This window comes from Aotus nancymaae, unplaced genomic scaffold (genome assembly GCF_030222135.1).
Source record: "Aotus nancymaae isolate 86718 unplaced genomic scaffold, 86718_ANA_hifiasm-v0.15.2.pri h1tg000049l, whole genome shotgun sequence".
NCBI lineage: Eukaryota > Metazoa > Chordata > Mammalia > Primates > Aotidae > Aotus > Aotus nancymaae.
In genome coordinates this window covers 33,070,501-33,089,156 of record NW_026988463.1, presented here as the reverse complement: position 1 = coordinate 33,089,156, position 18,656 = coordinate 33,070,501, and the positions used below count along the sequence as shown (strand labels likewise).

Here is an 18,656-nt window from a genome sequence, read left to right as displayed (position 1 = left end):
CGTCAAGAGATTAAGACCATCCTGGCCAACATGGTGAAATCCCATCTCTACTAAAAATATAAAGAAAAAAAAAATTAGCTGGGCATGGTGGCGTGTGCCTGTAGTCCCAGCTACCTGGGAGGCTGAGGCAGGAGAATTGATTGAACCCAGAAGGTGGAGGTTGCAGTGAGCAGAGATCGCGCCACTGCCCTACAGCCTGGTGCCTGGCGACAGAGCACAAGACTGTCTCAAAAAAAAAAAGAAAAAAATTTTTTTAAAACACTTTTCATATGTAGTCTGTCTCAGTAATAGTGGATAGATTTTATTTTATTTTATTTTATTTTATTTTATTTTATTTTATTTTTTGAGACGGAGTTTCGCTCTTGTTACCCAGGCTGGAGTGCAATGGCGCGATCTCGGCTCACCACAACCTCCGCCTCTTGGGTTCAGGCAATTCTCCTGCCTCAGCCTCCTGAGTAGCTGGGATTACAGGCACGCGCCATCATGCCCAGCTAATTTTTTGTATTTTTAGTAGAGACAGGGTTTCACCATGTTGACCAGGATGGTCTCGATCTCTTGACCTCGTGATCCACCCGCCTCGGCCTCCCAAAGTGCTGGGATTACAGACGTGAGCCACCGGGCCCGGCCTTAGTGGATAGATTTTAAAGGAGTGCTGTTAGTATCATACCTAGCTTGGGGAACATTTATGTGTAGAACTGATAAAGGCATTTTAAAGGTTGTCAGTAACAGATGTCATCTCAAACCATTATTGTTGATTTGCTCAAAGAAGTTAACATTAAGTATTAGAGTTACATGATCTCCTGTCATCACATTGTTTCTGTCTTTGTTGTTGTTGTTTAAACAGACTCTGGCTCTGTTGCCCAGGCTGGAGTGCAGTGCCTCGATCACTGCTTACTGCAGCTTTGACCTCTTGGGCTCAGGCAGTTGTCCCACCTCAGCCTCCCCAGTAGCTGGGACTACAGGTGCGCACTGCTGTGCTAATTTTTGCATTTTTTGTAGATATAGGGTTTTTCTGTGTTCCCCAGGCTGGTCTTGAACTCTAGAACTCAAGTGATCCGTCCACCTCACCCTCCCGAAGTCCTGGAATTACCAGCCTGAGCCACTGTGCCCGGCCTTCTGTCATCACAGTGTTATTGTGAATATCCAAATACAGTTTAATACATTATCAAGCAGGTGCTGTTGCTGAAAATTGGTTCTTTTGGGGGGAGATGATGAAAAAAGTTTAACGATTATGATGGTTTGTGCAATGTACAACCTGTTTCTGTAATAATAAAATTTCATGGTTTGGGGACAAGGGGAGCGAATCTAAAAAGATTTCTTAAAAGGGTAGTAATGAAAAATAGGTTGAGAAATAGTTCACTAGTGCATAAAACAGATGCTAGAATATAACTAAGGTCACTAGAGATCATTTAGTCAGACCTCTTCCCCTGATGTTTAAAAGAAAGGCACAGAGTGAAATAACTTAGTTAGATAAGTAATACCTACTGTGTGTCAAGCTGCTTTTCAATCCATGAGGGTAAAAAAGTAAGAGGCCTTTTGCTTCTCTTGGGAGAATGAACAGTTAAACATGGTGTGACTATTGTTCTGTGAAGGTGAGTGGGAACACAGACGAGAGGTCACCCACGTAAGTCAGCTTGAGCAGAGGCGGGGAAGGGTCCAGGAGAGCTTATGCTTGAGTGCAGACCCACCCTTCTAGGCAACTGTAGTGGAATTTAGTTGTTTTCCCAACTTGATTGTGTCCGAGAACCCTTGGGTTGCTTGCTTGAAATGCAGTTTCTGAGGCCGGGTTCTGGAGACTCTGATGCAGGCAGCCCAAGAATCTTGCTTTAGGATTCGCTGCTTTGCAGGGTGGCAGTAGACATTCTTCAGGGCAAACACTAACTTTTCTTTTTGGACATTAACCCATGAGATTGTTGCTTTAATCACTTTCCCAGCAGTCTAGAAATAAGTTCACCCCAACCATGGATTAGAGCCCCCTCCCTACCCCGTAGCTAAGCTGTCTCTCCTGTCTTATGTTCTGTTTGTATTTTCTTGAGCACTCTCTTTTGTAGTCATTTTGGGTGTGGGATGCCTTTATCTACTGCTATTCAGAATAAAGGCAGTGAGTGTCATCGTTTTACCTAGTCAGAGAGGATTTTGTTAAATCCTGGGTATTACAGTGAAAGGATGGTGTCAGGTCAGGGGGGACTTGAGGAGAGCAACCAGCATCATCTGGGACTGATGGAAAGAAAGGACGGAACACATCAAGTACACGCTCACCTGCTACTCATTCATGTTGTAGAGCTGATGTCAAAAAAACGCAGACGCCTGCAGGGCCAGACGGGTACCTTAATGAAGGGAATGGGGCCTGATGTGCAGTTGATATGCTGGAGGACCCATGTCCAGTACAAGAGGCAGCTCCCTGTTAGTGCCAGCTGAGTCATGAAGAACTGTGAATCAGTCAGACCTGATTTTTTTAATGTTGGACAACCAGTGAAAAACAAGACAGACTGAAGACCAAAACAAGCGTTGCTGCCTGCTACCAGTTTGCAGTTTCTTATGCATTCCATGAAACTGACTAGTCCATGAACAGGAATTTGCTTTTATTTGTAAGACTCAGACCTTGGCAGAAAGAATGGAAAGGAAGGTAGAATTTGGAGACTGGCTTGTATAATTGCAAGATCACACTTTTGTGAATTGCTGATTAGAATTACTTGGACTCAAAGTGAGATCTGTGTGTAGTGCCTCTTCTCTCATCTCTAAGTGTAGGAAACCCTGAGCAAGTCTTGAATTGTGTAACCTGACAAGAAGGATGTCTGGGGAATTAGGAAGTCCTGTTTTTGTTTGCTCCAGTGAAAATTCTGGACAGGCCACAACATTTCTCCTGCAGTAGACTCACTAGAGCTCTTTTAATTCTCAAAAACAAACAAACAAACAAAAAAACAAAAAAACCAATAGGAGCAGGACCTTCCTGCTCAATCCAGTGAAACAGTGATTTTTCTCATAGTTGTCCTGTTCCTTAGATTATATACGGTGTCTCTCTGGCCAAATTAAACTAATACATCAGATGTTCTAAAATAGACTGTAATAAATTAGATTTGGGGTCATAGCTATGATTTATCAGTCATCCTTCAAGTGTACTAGGCAAAGCAAAGATAAATTCTGAGCTTTAGTTTCTTGATATACCATTTGCTGTTAGCTTAAATTATGCCAACTTCAGCCCAGTCTTAATTCAGCATTTAAATAAAGTTCTATGCACAATAATACAACACAGTGCTTCTATGAATAGCAACAACATTAGCTGTGTCTAGTTCACAAAACAAGAAACTGGGTGATGGAGTAAAGATTTCTGTTGCTTGTCCCACCTTTGACTTGTAAAATTCCTTAATGGTCTTTCATCAGACACTTAAGTTGCCAAAGTATCCCTTAAGAATCAACCAGCTACTGTTTGGGAAACTGCTTTTGTACTGCTTCCAATTCTGACAGCCGTTTTTCTCAAGTTGAGCTGCCTCCATGCCTACTTCTGAAATGCCCGTGCAGTGCTGACTGAGTTTGTTACCAGTGAGTTTTCCCCAAACAGAGGAGTCCTGTGGGACCAGTATCAGTCCTTGGTCAGGAAGAGGTTGTATAAATAGTGGGTGCTTACACTCTGGAGGAGGGGGCGAAGGAGAAGGTAAGTGTTGGGCCGCAGATGTGAACACTTCCTATTTTGGTTTCAGGGTAATTAATGTTTCCTTAAGTTAGCTAAGCCTTGCGTTCTTGCCCCTTTGGCTTTCAGGCCTGAGTCAGCAATCTTTAGGCAGGAGCTGGGGGTGGGGAAAAGGATTTTGTATTTTATGTCATCCCCAGGTGAATGAATGAAGTAATGTGAGAGCAGCACTTTCTGAAGCTTGGACTTGAGGCTAGAGGATGGGTTGTGGACGGTGAAAACTTTCCTCCTAAAATCCTAGTGACTTGGGGAGAACTGGACTCTGCCAAGTCCCTGCAGCTCTCGGAGATGCTGTTGGCTTGTCTGGGGTTTCTAGCTCTCTGCTTGAGTGTTTGTGCGTCTGCTGTTCCGCCTTCCCTGTCTTCCCCTTCCCCCTTGGCCTCCTAAATTAGATACATTCCCCCTCTGCTCCCAGACGTCTCCATCTCCTCATCCCCTGACAGAGCAATCATTTATCAAGTTGTTTCACGCGTTGTCGGGAGGGGGACCCTGGGGACTCAGTTTGTTTCGTCCCTTTGTTGAAGCTCCGCAGGATCAGCCAGCTTAGTCTCCAGCCAACTGCTGGGAGTTGCTGGACTACAGGAGCAAATGTTAAAGGGGCCGCCTTTCATCTACTTGCTGTGACTTCAACCTTTCTATTTAAATTCCAGCTTATTGGAACTCACACACATACACTTCCTCGATATATTTTTGATCGTATGATGTTTCTTTTTCATTATGTACCTCCCCACCCGTACCATCATTGTGGACCTGAAATCGATTTTTAATAGTATATTATTGTAGACATATTTTGTAAGGAGTTCCTGCTTTTTTGTGACTTCTTTTTGGATATGCTTTGACTGACTTATCAAGGTGTCACACTCTTCACTGTCCATAGAAATTTCTAAATGGTATAGGGTTAAAAAAGGTTTTTAAAGTTTGTCAGACTTTAAAATGCAAGGTGAATATCACTGCTTTTCACTAGGAGTGATGCTGGTTTTCCGTAAGTGTCTACAAAGATGAAAGGAAAAATTTCCTTGACTTCAAGGTTGTATAGTGTGAATGCTAACCAGTGTTGACCACGAATTTGAAAGATGGATGTTACTCACTGTAATTTAATAATTTAAAAGGACAATGTTTCTTTTGTGGAGTAATAGATATGAGACTTAAATGTGAATGAAAATTTTTTTCTGTGATTTAGGAATATTTCCTCCCAGTATTTTATTATGAAAACTTTCAAATGAACAGAAAAGTTGAAAGGATTGTGCACTATATTTTGGGTTTTAAAAATGAGGTTTTTTTTTTTTTTTTTTTTTTAGATGTAGTTTCACTCTTGTTACCCAGGCTGGAGTGCAATGGCGCTATCTCAGCACACCGCAACCTCCGCCTCCTGAGTAGCTGGGATTACAGGCATGCACTACCATGCCCAGCTAATTTTTTGTATTTTTAGTAGAGACGAGATTTCACCATGTTGACCAGGATGGTCTCGATCTCTTGACCTCGTGATCCACCCGCCTCGGCCTCCCAAAGTGCTGAGATTACAGGCGTGAGCCACCGCACCCGGCCTGGGTTTTAAAAATGGGTTTCTTTAACAAGCCAAATAAAACATGCAGTACTATCACAGTGCATTGTAAAACTGTGCTTGCAAACAAAGTAACAACAAAAATGTCCCAGATGTCATGCGTTACAAACAGAACATTTCTAACATGAGTCCCTTTCAACCTGAGCAGGGCTTATCTTGTGTTTACTGTAGACAAGCTGAGCCCTGAACCTTAAGTTGTAAAGTATTGAGAACTTTGGTGGGGAAAATGTTTTCCCTTCTCGTCACATGTCTTAGGTTGAAAATATTTAATCACTTTGATCAGGCTTGTCTACTGAAAAGTAGTTTATAATGAGAGTAAATTGTCCTTAGTGCCATGTATATGGAGTCTCTTAAAACAACTCAACCTCAAAATGAGCCCAAAATGTTTTCTCATAAGGCAAGCTTGTCCAGCCCACCACCCGCAGGCTGCATGGAGCCCAGGACAGCCTTTTTTTTTTTTTTTTTGAGACAGAGTCTCACTCCGTCACCAGGCGCCAGGCTGGAGTGCAATAATGATGCGACCTTGGCTCACTGCAACCTCCGCCCCCCGGGTTCAAGCAATTCTCCTGCCTCAGCCTCCCCAGTAGCTGGAACTACAGGCGCGCGTGCCACTACACCCAGCTAATTTTTTTGTATTTTTCGTAGAGACAGGGTTTCATTCACCATGCTGGCCAGGATGGTCTCGATATTTTGGTCCCGTGATCCGCCTGCCTCAGCCTCCCAAAGTGCTGGGATTACAGGCGTGAGCCACCGCGCCTAGCCCGGGATGGCTTTTAATGAGGCCCATCACAAATTTGTAAACTTTCTTAAAACATTATGAGATTTTTTTTTTTTTGCAAGCTCATCAGCTATCATTAGTGTTAGTATATTTTACATGAGGCCCAAGACAATTCTTCTTCCAATGTGGCCCAGGAAAGCCAAAAGATTGAACAACCCTGTCATAAGATATGTCCTTATTATTGGGATGATTTTCAGCTGAAAAACAAGTGCATTATTTCTTATTAATTTTTCACAGTGAAATTGTACATGGCTAAGAAAATTTTTTCTTTCTTTTTTTTTTTTTCTTAATACTGTTTGGCTGGACATGGTTGCTCATGCATGTAGTCCCAGCACTTTGGGGGAGGCCAACGTGGGAGGATCAGTTGAGGCCAGGACTTGGAGACCAGCCTGGGTAACAAAGTGAGACCTCATCTCTACACGGTTTTTCAAGTGTGTATATATCTATATCTAATATAGATATACACATATATATAAAAGCAAAAAGACTTTGCATTAGTTCTAAACATTAATGTGTACTACTTGCTAGGTATTTTTCTTTTCTTTTTTTTTTTGTTTTTTGCTAGGTATTTTTCTAGCAATGAATAAAACACATAAAAATCCGTTTGGAGTGTTACAGCTCTTTCAGAATTTGTCTAGCAGGCTTTCCGGTTTTTTTTTTTTTTTTTTTAAGGAAAATTTGCATTGTTTTAATTATTTTTATTTACGGAAAACTCAGCAGTGTACATTTAACCCAGTTTTGTGGCAAGTTCTTTAGCCTTTGCCTTTTCGAGCTTGGCGATGCGAGCTACAGACTTGGGACCCAGGACATTGCCTCCCCAGTGACGGCGGATCTCATCATATCTGTCATTGTAATTGGTGCGGATAGCTTCCACCAGCTTAGCCAAAGCACCTTTGTCTTCCGAGTTAATGTGTGTGAAGGCGACAGTGGTGCAGGTCTTTCTGTGGACTAGACGTCCCAGTCTTGCCTTCCCCTTGATAATGCAGTAAGGTACTCCCATTTTACGACACAGGGCAGGCAAGAAGACAGCCAGCTCAATGAGATCCGTGTCGTGGGCAGTCACCACCAGCTGAGCTTTCTTGCTTTCCACCAAGGTGGTGACGGTGTTAACTCCTGCTTGAAGGACAGGTGGTCTCTTAGTGGGGACGTCCCCTTTGCCAGCCGCTTTCTTCTCGGTCCAGGCCAACAGCCTCTGCTTCTTCTCCTGTTTTGTCTCTGGTCTATACTTGTGGGCCAGCTTAAGCAGCTGAGTAGCTGTTTGGCGGTCCAGGGCCTGGGTGAATGGTTAATTGCAGGGGGCACTTTCAGCCGCTTATAAAGGATGGCTCTCTGCTGCTGCAACCTGATATAGCGGGGCCATTTCACAAAGTGGGTGAGGTCTCTTTTGGGCTGGATGTCCTGTCCAATGCCAGCATTTTTAGGCCTTTTCTCAAATAGTGGATTCACCACTTTCTTGGCCTCCTGCTTCTTCACGACAGCAGGGGCCAGAGCCACCTTCTTCCCCTTGGCCTTCTTTCCTTTCGGCATCTTGGGCGGCGGGAAGAGAGAGCGGCTTTACGGTTTTTGCTAGAAAGCCCTATTAAAAAAAAAAAAAAAAAATCCTTTTGGAACATGAGTTCCATGGGAGAAGAAATACTTTTTTTTTTTTTTAATATTCTGTATAGCAAATATTGTCGTTTTTTTTCTGTAAAGGGTCAGATACTAAATATTTTAGACTTTGAGTGCCAGATAATTTCTGTTGCAGCTGCTGAATTTACTACAAAAACAGATGGGCAAGACTGTGTTTCAGTAAAGATTTATTTATACTAATAGGTGGTACACCATAGCTTACTAACCTCACATTCTAAGGTGTAAAAATAACATGGACAAGCAACAGATTTAAGAAAAAAGCATTGGCAAAGCAGATGACAGAGAGTTAATACCATCAAATACAAACAGCCCGGTGAAACAATGGGCAAAGGATATGAATAGGCAGTAAGTCGCAAAAGAATACATCTTTTTTTTTTTCTTTTTTTGAGACGGAGTTTCGCTCTTGTTACCCAGGCTGGAGTGCAATGGCGCGATTCGGCTCACCGCAACCTCCGCCTCCTGGGTTCAGGGAATTCTCCTGCCTCAGTCTCCTGAGTAGCTGGGATTACAGGCACGTGCCACCATGCCCAGCTAATTTTTTGTATTTTTAGTAGAGACGGGGTTTCACCATGTTGACCAGGATGGTCTCGATCTCTTGACCTCGTGATCCACCCGCCTCGGCCTCCCAAAGTGCTGGGATTACAGGCGTGAGCCACCGTGCCCGGCCCTAAAAGAATACATCTTAATGACCAAAAAAAGACCCGCAAAGGTCTGACTGGCAAAAATTATTAAGTAATATCTATGATTGGAAAGGAAAGGAATAATCTTAGATGTTACTTAAAAAACATCAGACTGATGCAGTCTTTTGATAAACAATCTGGTAATACCTATTGAAATCTAAAATACATAAATATATGTAATCCGATTGCTCCAGTAATGCCAGTCCTGGAATTGTAATTGATGGGTGCAAAACAACTAGTGTGCACATGGGCAAAGAAGGCTATTGCAGCATGGTTCTCTGTGGCCTAAAGTGGAAAACAGAGTGAAAGCCCATCAGCGGCAGAGTGGCTGAATAGGATGTTACCTGCACACCGTGGAATATTAGCTCACCTTTTAATAGAACGAAATGGAGCCACACCATCCCACTCGACTTGGAGGGATTTGCACGAGAGAGAAAATGCGTAGGCTGGCATGGGGAATATCAGTCTGTTAGAAAAGGCCTATGCCCATATGTTGTTGCATGTGTCTGCACGTATGTATATATGAATATGATTACATTGAGAAAAACAAGAATTATACTGTTTGTATATAAGGGGAGTTAGTAGGGAGTAAAAAAAGGAAAAAAATTTGTATACAAACAGTCCCAGAATGAATACTATGATTGCTTTTTGAATGTATGTAAAACTGTGTTGGGGGGGGATCTGTATTTATTCACATCACTTTTTTTAAAGGAAAAACTAAAATAGTGATCAGTCATTCAGGTTCCATCACCTTAAAGATTTGCCAGAGGGCTTCCTAGCTCCCATGATGTTGTAAAATAGGCTCACCTTTATTACACCCCCAATTACTTGGCCTCTTTTTTGCCTTGTTGACTGGAAAATGGAACTCATTCTCTGTCTGTTATGGCACAAAAACTTTATGGAAAAGACAGAAAGCGCCTCAGAAATGACTCTCTGTAGGTTTCACTACTAACTAAGGAACTAAAATTTGAGTTGAATTCAGGTCTGTCCTTATACTTGCTACAATATCCCACTCTGTCTAATCCCTGTCTCTTGAAGTGAAGCTAGGACTTCTCTATTGATTATTGATCTGATATCTGACTTGAAGAAATGAGAGGGAAGATTATATAGCAAAGAGATGTAAGAAAACAAAACCTTGATTTCAAGTCTCTTAACAGATTTATTAGAAATGAATTTGACTGCTACCCTCTCGTCCCTACCCCTCCGCTCCCCTCTCAACATGATAATGATACAGTCATTATAGACATACCCTATGTTTTCTGGGACTTCTTTTTTTTTTTTTTTAATAAGGGAAGGGAGAAGAGGGAAGGGGGAAGGGAGGGAAAAAAACAAAGGACAAGGGTCTCTGGGACTTTTTTTGAGTAACCGAATGTTCAAGAAAGTTCTGCCTTATATCTGTTGATTATGTTTCTAATTATGTTTCTAAGACCTGAGTGTCTCTCTCTGTTACCCAGGCTGGAGTGCAGTGGAGCGATCTCAGCTTACCACATGTGCTCTGCCTCCCAGGTTCAAGTGATTCTCCTGCCTCAGCCTCCCGAGTAGCTGGGATTACAGGCATCCACCACCACACCCGGCTAATTTTTGTATTTTTAGTTGAGACAGGATTTCGCCATGTTGGCCGGGCTGGTCTCAAACTCCTGACCTCAGGTGATCTGCCCACCTTGGCCTTACAGCGTGCTGGGATTACAGCCATCAGCCACTGTGCCTGGCCTGTTAACACATTAAAATGATGTGTGTTGAGGGAGCAAATACTGGCGGTTGTTGGGAATCTGGGATGGCCCTAGGTAGATCTTTCCTGCTGGCAGATACAGGAGGAGTTTGATGGAAGGCACAACTATGATAGGGTACTTGGCTGATCATCTTAACACAGAGCCCTCAAATTTAATTTTACTTTAGCAAATAATACTTGTTGTAGTATGACAATTTTAAACCACTCACCATGATTTGTATAGAATAATGCATCATTTATTCTACCGTGATGAAAGCTTTCTTTTAAAAAGTAGCCGGGGAAGATTGACAAGGGGTTAATTGGTTTCCCTCTGTCTTATTCTGTGGACCCCACCCCCCGGGTTTTTGAATGAGTGAGTGTTCTTTTTTGAGTATATTGCCAGAGGATGATCAGTTACCTTGATGTCTCAGCCCTGGATCTATGAGTAGGTTGTTTTTCTAGTCTTAATAGATTATTTCTGGTTTGAAGATTTTTACATGAAAACAAGATTAAGAAAGATGATAAATAATTGGCTAAAGTTCTTTATGAAACAGAACTTTACAGAAATGTGACTAAGATGTACATGTAAGTCACTTTGTGGTGAGAATTCCATGGAACATGTTCAAGTATAAAACAAAGTTTCATTGGGAGGCCGAGGTGGGTGGATCACGGGGTCAAGAGATCAAGACCATCCTGGTCAACATGGTGAAACCCCATCTCTACTAAAAATACAAAAAATTAGCTCAGCACGGTGTTGCGCGCCTGTAATCCCAGCTACTCAGGAGGCTGAGGCAGGAGAATTGCCTGAACCCAGGAGGCGGAGGTTGCGGCGAGCCAAGATCGCGCCATTGCACTCCAGCCTGGGTAACAAGAGTGAAACTCCGACTCAAAAAAAAAAAAAGAAAAAAAAACAAACAAAGTTTCATAAGGAAGTCATATCACACCATACTCTGTCATATGATTTCTCTCTCACAGGGACAGGATCTGGACGTTCTCAACTTACTTCCCTGCAAGAAGGGACGGCAGACCTGTCGACTTCATTTTCATTGACCATCTTCTACTTAGAATCAAACTCAAATCTCTTTGAAATTATACAAAGTTTGGAAGCTATTTACATTATTAACAGCTTTACCCAATTTGAATTCAGAAGAAGACGCAAGGAGGGAAAGACAGAAACCCCAAAACAGGAGCACGTTATACTAGAAGAGTTCCGTGTGAAATTCAGAATTCGGTCTCCTTAACACTATTCACGTTGGAGCTCATAGGATCCCTGTTGAGGGAAACTTGTTAAAATACAGATCAGGTCTGATGTGGTGGCTGACGCCTACCATCCCGGAACTTTGGGAGGCCAAGGTGTGGGGGAGGATAATATGAGACCAGGAGTTCTGGAGCAGCCTGAGCAACATAGCAAGACCCCCATTTCTACAAAAATACATATTTTTTAAATTAGTTGGGCATAGTTGGTGCATATCTTGTAGTCCTAGCTACTAGGGAGACTGAGGCAGGAGGATCACTGGAGCCCAGGAGTTCAAGGCTGCAGTGAGCTTTGATCATACCAATGCACTCAAGCCTGGATGACAGAGTGAAACCCTGTCTCTTAAATTAAAAAAAAAGCTGGGCACGGTGCCTCACACCTGTAATCCCAGCACTTTGCGAGGATGAGACTGGCAGATCACTTTAGGTCAAGAGTTCGAGACCAGCCTTGCCAAAATGGTGAAACCCCATCTCTACCAAAAATACAAAAATTAGCTGGGCATGTGGCAGAGGCCTGTAATTCCAGCTACTCAGGATGGTGAGGCATGAGAATTGCTTGAACCTGGGTGGCGGAGGTTGCAGTGAGCCGAGATTATGCCATGGTACTCCAGCCTGGGTGACAGAGGCAGACTCCATCACAGAAAAACAAACAAAAACTGCAGCTCACTAGGCCTCATCTGAGAGATTTTGATCCGGTAGGAAGCATGACAATTTTCATTTTTAGACAGCACCCCACGTGAGATGATTCCAGTCTGCAGACCTCACATTGACAAATAAATTCTCTTAAACATTGCCAAAATGAATGTCTTTATATTTTATTACGGGTTTTTTAAAAAGGAGGTTGATAAATTATGTAGTCTTGGACTGTAACACAGATTTATAAACTAGAGAGGCAGTGACTTGACACAGTAACAAAACTAATCACTGTAATGCTGGTGCCAAAACACAGCTTTCTTGATAACTCTTAAGTGCTTTTTCTAGCATATTAATAAAATCTAACCTGGTACTCATTTAGTAATTGTTTTCCTGAAAGTAATCTCTTTGTTTTAGAAAGGTACAAAATATCAGTAGTGTTTAAGCTGATGCCTTGCCACTTTAATAGGCAAAAATGAAACTACTTTTTTTCCTTAAGACTCATGATTAGTAGCAATGTTGTTTTTTTTTTAATCTGATTTCTTTTGCGATTGTTCTTCATGTTTTTCTACTGGGTATTAGAATATTTTTTTCCATACTCATTTTATTATTATTATTATTTTTTGAGACGGAGTTTCGCGCATTACCCAGGCTGGAGTGCAATGGCGCGATCTGGGCTCACCGCAACCTCCGCCTCCTGGGTTCAGGCAATTCTCCTGCCTCAGCCTCCTGAGTAGCTGGGACTACAGGCACGCACCACCGTGCCCAGCTAATTTTTTGTATTTTTATTAGAGACGGGGTTTCACCATGTTGACCAGGATGGTCTCGATCTCTTGACCTCGTGATCCATTCGCCTCAGCCTCCCAAAGTGCTGGGATTACAGGTGTGAGCCACTGCGCCCGGCCCTCCATATTCATTTTAAAGAACTCCTTATGAACGAGACAACCATGTATCCTGTGCTGCAATATTTTACTTACTGGTATTTTCCTTTACATTTTATTCGTGGGTCGTAGCAGGCCTTTCAAAGGATTCATCTTTTTTTTTTTTTTTTTCCCAGAGTCTTGCTCTGTCACCCAGGCTGGAGTACAATGGCACGGTCTCAGCTCACTGCAACCTCCGCCTCCCTGGTTCAAGCAGTTCTCCTGCCTCAGCCTCCCAAGTAGCTGGGATTATAGGCACTCGCCACCACACCTGGCTAATTTTTGTATTTTTAGTAGAGAGAGGGTTTCACCATGTTGGTCAGGCTGATCTTGAACTCTTAACTTTATGATCCACCTTCCTTGGCCTCCCAAAGTACTGGTATTACAGGCGTGAGCCACTGCGCCTGGCAGGATTCTTCTTATGATGGAATGGTTTAAAAGACCTTCCTTAGTTTAGTGTCACCTGTTTTAAGTAATTTCTTTACTCCCTAAGAATTTTGTTCTTGTGTGTAGTATAAGGTAAGAAGTTAACATTTTTCACACAACCAGTTATGCCAGATCATTTCATCCTTTTTTATTGATTTGAAATGCACTGTGTGTATGTAAGTACATACATGTCTGTTCCATTGATCTGCTTTTATGCTTAGGCCAGCACTACCCCAGCTTAATTATAATAACTTCATGTAATAGATTTTCATATTATGTGATATTCACCTGATATTCTTCACATAAGGTACTCATATGTTGATTTAAACATTCGGTCATAAGTGAATGTTTATGGAAGTCATAAACAAGGGTTTTTTTTTGTTTTTGTTTTGAGATGGAGTATTGCTTTGTCACCCAGGCTGGAGTACAGTGGCGCCATCTCAGCTTACTGCAACCTTTGCCTCCTAAGTTCAAGCAGTTCCCTGCTTCAGCCTCCCACGTCGCTGGGATTACAGGTGCCCACCACCACGCCCGGCTAATTTTTGTATTTTTGGTAGAGACGGGTTTTCACCATCTTGGCCAGGCTGGTCTTGAACTCCTGACCTCATGATCCACCCACCTCAGCCTCCCAAAGTGCTGAGATTACAGCTGTGAGCCACCACATCTGGCCATAAACAAGGTTTTTAAAATTACTAGATGACAATAGTAATTCACAGGCTTCCATAGAGTCATTTACATTTTTGCTTAGTGAATGGGTCGTAGGTGTTAATGGCATTTTGCTCAAGGGTTTTATCTTTTAAACTTTATCTTGGCAAAAGAAACCCTTTCTTCTATTGGAAAAGTGGGACCTTTTTCTGTTCTTTCATCAGGCTCTGTTTACTTCCTGTCCAGTCTGCCAGGGGTATGTCCTGGTGTGTTCCTTTGTACTGTTTGCTTCTGAGTGTCTCTTCCTGCCCTCTAGCTAAAAAAAAAAAAAACCTCTCACTAGCCATTCTACAAATCTTTAAATTCGTAATGCCCAGGAGAGCAAGGCAGGTAGCAGGTTGGGCATCCAGTTAGAGCTGATGTGCTTTTAGGCAAGTTTCCCGTGTTTCATTTTAACAGTCAGTTCTGTTGCTCTGGGCGATTTCCTTGTTAAAATCCTATTTGGCTGTAACTTGTTAGTAATTGTCATCATATTTTACATAGTTTTATTATCTGTGAAATTAATCTGAGAAGATTCAGAAAAGAAAAATGGGCAGAATCCCTTTAAGCAGTAGGAATCTTAAAGACTCCCTGGGAGCCAAGGGCAGATGGTGGAAAGACACCAGGAGGGAGGAGACAAGATCACATTCAGTCCCAGGAGTTTACTCATCTCTAATTCTGACCCAGAAGAAGAGAGGAGAAAAGGTTCCTGTTTAAAGAGACTTTTCGGCAGCTCCTTTGACTCCAGCTTAGCAGCTAAAGTTCTCAGAAGCGGCAGCAAGGATGGGCCTTTCTCTGCGCCGCACCCCGCACTTTCAGCTCGCTACTCTGCACCTTTGAGGTCTTTAGAGCACTTCTGGGTGACTCCCCACTCCTAACCTTCCTGGTTTAGCCTGCTTTGTCTTTTTAGGTTGTCTGCCAGACTCCAGGAGCCATGGAGGGGTGTCACGTCTAAGATTGGCCTGACAAGCTGAGTACGGGAAGATAGGCATAAAAGATGATAGAGACACGAAGATTCAGACTAGGAAAAGATTGTGAAATGTGGGACAGAAGAGAACAAAAGTAATGTAGCCATGCTGTCAGCAAGCAGAAGGTGATGACTGAAGGCACAGTTGTTTGCATAGTTCACCTTCTTTTTTGGTCCACCAAAACATGAGCTCTATGGACTTCACCCTTTCTCCCCAGTGTTTGCATGTGCAGGCACACATACACACTTCGCTGGCAGGACTGGCTGTGCATCTGGTACTGGTTAGTCGGTCTGTGATCCCCCATGGAGCTGAGGATGGTTCAGTCTTCTTGTCACTCTCTCTTTCCAGCCTTGGTGGGTTTTTTTCACAGTCTACTTCCCTAGTTGATTGCAGACAGTGAAGCGTCTGCTGGCCAATACAGATCATGTTAATTCCTCAGCTGGCAGCTGAAGCACCAGGTGACACGTGAATAAGCAACTCTTTTAGGTTGTCAGGCTGGTAAGGAGTACTTAAAAATAGCCTTGGCGAGGTGGAGTGGCTCACACTTGTAATCCCAGCACTTTGGGAGACTGCGGCGGGCGGATCAGTTGAGGTCAGGAGTTCGAGACCAGCCTGGCCAACATGGCAAAACCCCGTCTCTAGTAAAAATACAAAAAATGAGCTGGCGTGGTGGTGCACACCTGTAGTTCCAGCTACTTGGGAGACTGAGGCATGAGAATCGCTTGAACTTGGGAGGAAGTTGCAGTGAGATCATGCCATTGTACTCTAGCCTGGGCAACAAAGTAAGACTCCACCTCAAAAACAGAAACAAAAAAGACTTAAACTACCACCATCAAGCTTTCTCATGGGGGAAGTCATACAAAATGAGAAACAGCAATAGCATCCTGTTCACACCAAGCCGAACCCTGCCTAGAACTAATCCTGAAGGAACTGCTCCCTCTTCACACCAGGCCGAACTCTGTCTAGAACTAATCCTGAAAGAACTACTCCCTGTTCACACCAGGCTGAACCCTGCCTAGAACTAATCCTGACGGATCTACTCCCTTTTCACACCAGGCCAAACCCTGCCTAGAACTAATCCTGAAGATTAACTACTCCCTGTTCACACCAAACCAAACCCTGCCTAGAACTAATCCTGAAGGAACTACTCCCTGTTCACACCAAGCCGAACCCTGCCTAGAACTAATCCTGAAGGAACTACTCCTTGTTCACACCAAACCGAACCCTGCCTAGAATGAATCCTAAAGGAACTACTCCCTGTTTACACCAAACCGAACCCTGCGTAGAACTAATCCTGAAGATTAACTACTCCCTGTTCACACCAAACCGAACCCTGCCTAGAACTAATCCTGAAGATTAACTACTCCCTGTTCACACCAAACCGAACCCTGCCTAGAACTAATCCTGAAGATTAACTACTCCCTGTTCACACCAAACCGAACCCTGCCTAGAACTAATCCTGAAGTAAATACTCCCTGTTCACACCAGGCCGAACCCTGCCTAGAACTAATCCTGAAGAAACTGCTCCCTGTTCACACCAGGCCGAACCCTGCCTAGAACTAATCGTGAAGGAACCGCTCCCTGTTCACACCATGCCTTACCCTGCCTAGAACTAATCCTGAAGGAACTACTCAGGGCAAGCTAAGGCTTAACCAGAAGTAGATATTTTTCTTCTACACAGAATCAAAGGGTTAGTGAAAGCTTTCAGTAGGCACACCCTCGAGTTTATTAATTACATCAGAATAGTAGCAGTACTTTTCTAGAAAGGTAATACAGACAATAATCGAAAGCTACACTAAAAAGAATATTCCATACAAAAAACTGCCAAGTATCCTTACTATGAAAAAGAATGTATGCTGGTTTCTCTTTGAGGAACTGATTGGATCTTTGACTTCTGAAACAGCTAAAATTTTGTGTTTCTCTTTATTTTGCTACTTTTATGTCCTTAAATGCTTTTGAATACCATAATACATATTAACAGTTTGGATTTGTTAGACTATTCATATACCTAATATGAAGTTATAAGTCTAATTGTCATATGTAAGGGAAGCATTGTACTTTATGACGTAAGACCTGCAGGTTTTCATTTCCTTGAAAAGAATTTGATGTAGCCAGGTGTGTGGTGGCTCCTTGCCTGTAACCTCGGCACTTTGGAAGCCTGAGGTCAGAGGATTGCTTGAGGCCAGGAGACCAGTCTAGGTGACAGAGTGAGACCCTGCCTCTAAAAAATAATAAATGAACTAATGAATTGGGTGCTGTACAATTTAATTGGTTGAAGACCCTTGCTGTTTAAAGTACAGTCATCTCTTGGTATCCATGGGGGGTTGATTTCAGGACCACTGTGAATACCAAAATTCCCTTGTATAAAATAGTATAGTATTTACATATAACCTATGCACATCCTGCTGTATGCTTTATTATTATTATTTGAGGCAGAGTCGCGCTCTCGCCCAGGCTGGAGTGGAGTACAGTGGTGTAATCTCGGCTCACTGTAACCTCCACCTTCCAGGTTCAGGCAGTTCTCCTGCCTCAGCCTCCTGAGTAGCTGGGACTACAGGCAGGCACCACCATACTTGGCTAATTTTTGTATTTTTAGTAGAGAGACAGAGTTTTGCCATGTTGACCAGATGGTCTTGAACTCCTGACCTCAAGGGATCCACCTGCCTCAGCCTCCCAAAGTGCTGGGGCCCCACACCTGGCCACTGCTGTATATTGTAAACCATCTCTACATTGCACAGTGTAAATGCTGTATGCATAGTTGTTACACTGTGTTGGTTTTTTATCTGTATCATTTGTATTGTTTTATTCCTGAGCGTTTTCTGTCCGTGGTTGGTTGAGTCCTGTAGATGTGGAGGGCGAACTGCACAGTCCTTGCATCAGTCGTGCCAGCATCACCTAGCAGCTTGTTAGAGATGCCTCAATCCAGACCTAGATGAATCAAAATAGACATTTAAAAAAACTCCACAGGTGGTTTCTGTGCACACTGAAAAGCACTGTTCTGGAGCAGTAGTAGTTTTATTTTATCTACACTTAAAAATCCGAAGTCGGGTGTTGTGGCGCAGGCCTGTAGCTCCAGCTGTTCAAGAGGCTGAGGCAGAAGGACTGATCGAGCCTGGGAGCTATGATTAGCTATGATTGTACCACTGCACTCCAGCCTGGGTGACAGAGCAAGACCCTGTCATTCGTTCATTCATTTATTCAAAAATAACAGTAATTAATAAAATAAAATCACCTATTATGCCTGGGTCCCATCCCCAGAGACTTATAAAAGGGGCGAGGGTGCTTTAGTTTACTCATTAGAATTGAAAAAGTTACCGGGGCAGTTTTAGTGTGCAGCCAGGGTTGAGAACCATTGTTCAGAGCTGTGCTGTCCCAATATATTAGCCACTAGCTGCTGTGTAAGTTTACCTTACTTTAAAGATAAAGATTCGTTCTCTACCCACGGTAGCCACATTTCAAGTGTTTTTTTTTAAATGGCCTTGTGGCTTGCGGCTGCTGGGTTGGACAGTGCAAATAGAGAACAGGTACAGGCCTGTTAGAGCAATTTCCATCTTAATACTTTGAGATAATATTGGGTAACATAATTTTTTAATTTAAGGAATGGATTTACACTATTCTTAACTAGGTTTCTGGGGAAAATACAAATAGATACTAGGAGATGAATAGACTGCAAGTAACGTCTATATTTTAGTTAAATTTTCTTTTCATGTCAAATAATAATCACTGT

At 42.8% G+C, this 18,656-nt stretch overlaps 1 protein-coding gene and 2 pseudogenes across 2 annotated transcripts in view; 2 read left to right on the top strand and 1 right to left on the bottom strand.

Annotated features, from left to right (window-relative positions):
• LOC105718502 (chromatin remodeling regulator CECR2) overlaps positions 1-18,656 on the top strand; it is a 202,566-nt gene that overhangs the window by 72,134 nt on the left and 111,776 nt on the right. The window lies entirely within an intron of this gene.
• Positions 6,635-6,678, top strand: LOC135269137 (U7 small nuclear RNA; annotated as a pseudogene).
• On the bottom strand, positions 6,703-7,554 carry LOC105718503 (large ribosomal subunit protein eL8-like; annotated as a pseudogene).